The 2,728-nt window shown below is 47.9% G+C and overlaps 1 non-coding gene across 1 annotated transcript; it reads right to left on the bottom strand.

The window, feature by feature from the left end:
* Positions 1-2,007: 2,007 nt before the first annotated feature.
* On the bottom strand, positions 2,008-2,080 carry trnat-ugu (transfer RNA threonine (anticodon UGU)). The gene has a single exon. It is a non-coding gene; the product is annotated as a tRNA-Thr (tRNA).
* Between the last annotated feature and the right edge of the window lie 648 nt (positions 2,081-2,728).

Here is a 2,728-nt window from a genome sequence, read left to right as displayed (position 1 = left end):
GGGGGGCCGTTCCTCCCAATCACGCCCTTCCAGGTCTCACTGTCATTGCCCACGTGAGCATTGAAGTCACCCAGTAGAACGATGGAGTCCCCAGAAGGAGCGCTCTCCAGCACTTCCTCCAGGGACTCCAAGAAGGGTGGGTACTCTGAGCTGCCGTTTGGTGCATAGACACAAACAACAGTCAGGACCCGTCCCCCCACCCGAAGGCGGAGGGAGGCTACCCTCTCGTTCACCGGGGTGAACCCCAATGTGCAGGCGCCCAGCCGGGGGGCAATAAGTATACCCACACCTGCTCGACGCCTCTCACCGTGGGCAACTCCAGAGTGGAAGAGAGTCCAGCCCCTCTCGAGAGGGCTTGAACCGGAACCCAAACTGTGCGTGGAGGCAAGTCCGACTATATCTAGTCAGAACTTTTCTGCCTCGCACACCAGCTCGGGCTCCTTTCCAGCCAGAGAGGTGACATTCCATGTCCCAAGAGCCAGCTTCTGCAGCCGGGGATCAGACCGCCAAGGTCCCTGCCTTTGGCCGCCGCCCAGCTCGCACTGCACCCGACCCCTTTGGCCCCTCCCACAGGTGGTGAGCCCATGGGAAGGGGGACCCACATTTCCTTTTCGGGCTTTGCCCGGCCGGGCCCCATGGGCGAAGGCCCGGCCACCAGACGCTCGCCTTCGAGCCCCGCCTCCAGGCCTGGCTCCAGAAGGGGGCCCCGGTGACCCGCGTCCGGGCGAGTGAAATCTGTTTCCATATATATTCTTCATCATAAGGGGCTTTTTGAGCCGTGCTTTGTCTGGCCCCTCACCTAGGACCCGTTTGCCATGGGTGACCCTACCAGGAGCATGAAGCCCCAGACAACATGGCTCCTAGGATCATAGGGGCACGCAAACCCCTCCACCACGATAAGGTGACGACTCATGGAGGGGCCATTAGGACTTTAAAAATATTTTCTAAATTTTAGCGACGGCTCTGTCGCAATAATGCGACCAGCACGGTGCAGTTGCGTGTTCGGCGCTGCGCTGCAGTTACGTGATCGGACAAAAATGCGCAAATGGAAAAAAATTGTTAAAAAAGACAGGTTTTTTTGCTTGGAATAGATAATTTTTTTTTCCATTATTTGTAAAGGGAAAACATTATTTGGAATTCGAACGATTCACTTCTGGAACAGCCTTCTTGAACGGATTGTGGTCGAAAACCGAGGCTCCACTGTTCTTGATCGTATGATTATGTTGGAATGTAGACTATATTGATTAACCAGTTGCTGAGGGGAACAAACTCCCCCTCCTGCCCTGTTTTTTCTCAATAAATATGTCCTTATATGTTCAGAGTTTCTGAATAGATATTTGAAAGAGTAATATGGGAAATTACTTTAAAATATATGTAGTCTCCGCTCAGCATCTGTTGCCATTTAAATTATGCCGGTTTCAAGGCTGAATTCGTGTGTCACATGACGTGCGTTCGCGTCGCACCAGAAGTCATGTCATGCAGCCTGATAATTGGCAAAAAAAAAAGTATTTCTGAGGATGCAGCCTGTGAATTGAGACACAGCGAGTGAATCTTTGTTTGCAAGACTAGTTCTCTTGCTAGCAATGAGGCTTTAACACCTACCGCTAATCAAAAATTCAAACACACTACAACCAAGCAGGGTTAGCAGATGTAGCTGTCTGTCAGACTCTAGTGGGAATTTAACTCACACCCTCTGAGTTACAATTCTAATGCTCTTATTAATGAGCTACGCGGTCTTGCCTGGCAAAACTGTGTCAACCTTTTAGAAGATTGACCAAAAGAAACGCTTGAAAATGTAGTCTAAACAGGACTGTAAGCCAGTGATTCTCATCCAGTGTGGACACATTGGTGTGCCGTCTGAAATTATAAAATTTCCCTTAATATCCTCAAAGACAATAACAACTCATCACATAACTGCTGGTCACCAGTACTATGGACAAGATAAGTGGAATTACACCCTCAACTCTTATATGTCAAGCTTGCGCAGTAAATGTTTAGTATACAATCAGGCCTCAGTGAGAATTGAACTCACGACCCCTAGTTTACAAGACCAGTGCTCTAACCACTGAGCTACAAGGCCTGTTCTGCTGTGGTTGATTATAAACTATAAATTATTTAACTACAATATTACAAAGTGGAAATCAGGATGTCACCACGTTTACCTCCCATGCTACTATTCTGCGACCAAGCAAGGCTAGATAGCTTGGCCAAGTTTGAGAATCAGTTAGCGTGCTTGAACCTCTGGTTGAAGCTGGTGGTTGAAGCTGGTGGTTGAAGCGCTAGTTTTTATGTACAAGTTTGAATGAGACAACAGCCAGGAACAGCCATGATTAATGAGAAACAGGAGGCCGGGCCAGAGCAACTTTGATAAAAGAGGAGGGGAAAGAGAAGGACGAAGAGGATATCTACAGTATGCCCTCAACTTGTCTTGAGTCAGAAGTTGATATTTTATACCAAACACTGGAAATGTTCTCAGTCTTGGAAAATGTTTGCTCATAAGAGGAGTTTGAAACTACACCTAAGAATACACACAGAAGGGAAACGTTTTTCCAACGATTCTCTCAGAAGAGGCACTTAACAAGTCACATGAGAACCCAGACTGGGGAGAAACGTTTTTCCTGCTCAGTTTGTGGCCAAAAATTCTTTCAGAAGGGTGACTTGCAAACACACACAAGAACCCACACCAGTGAGATATCCTTTTCCAGATCACTTTGTGGCCAAAGATTCT

The sequence above is a fragment of the Syngnathus typhle genome, linkage group LG9, assembly GCF_033458585.1.
Source record: "Syngnathus typhle isolate RoL2023-S1 ecotype Sweden linkage group LG9, RoL_Styp_1.0, whole genome shotgun sequence".
In the NCBI taxonomy this organism is placed as follows: Eukaryota; Metazoa; Chordata; class Actinopteri; order Syngnathiformes; family Syngnathidae; genus Syngnathus; species Syngnathus typhle.
Note: the sequence above shows the minus strand (reverse complement) of the source record. Positions and strands in the feature narration are given on the sequence as shown.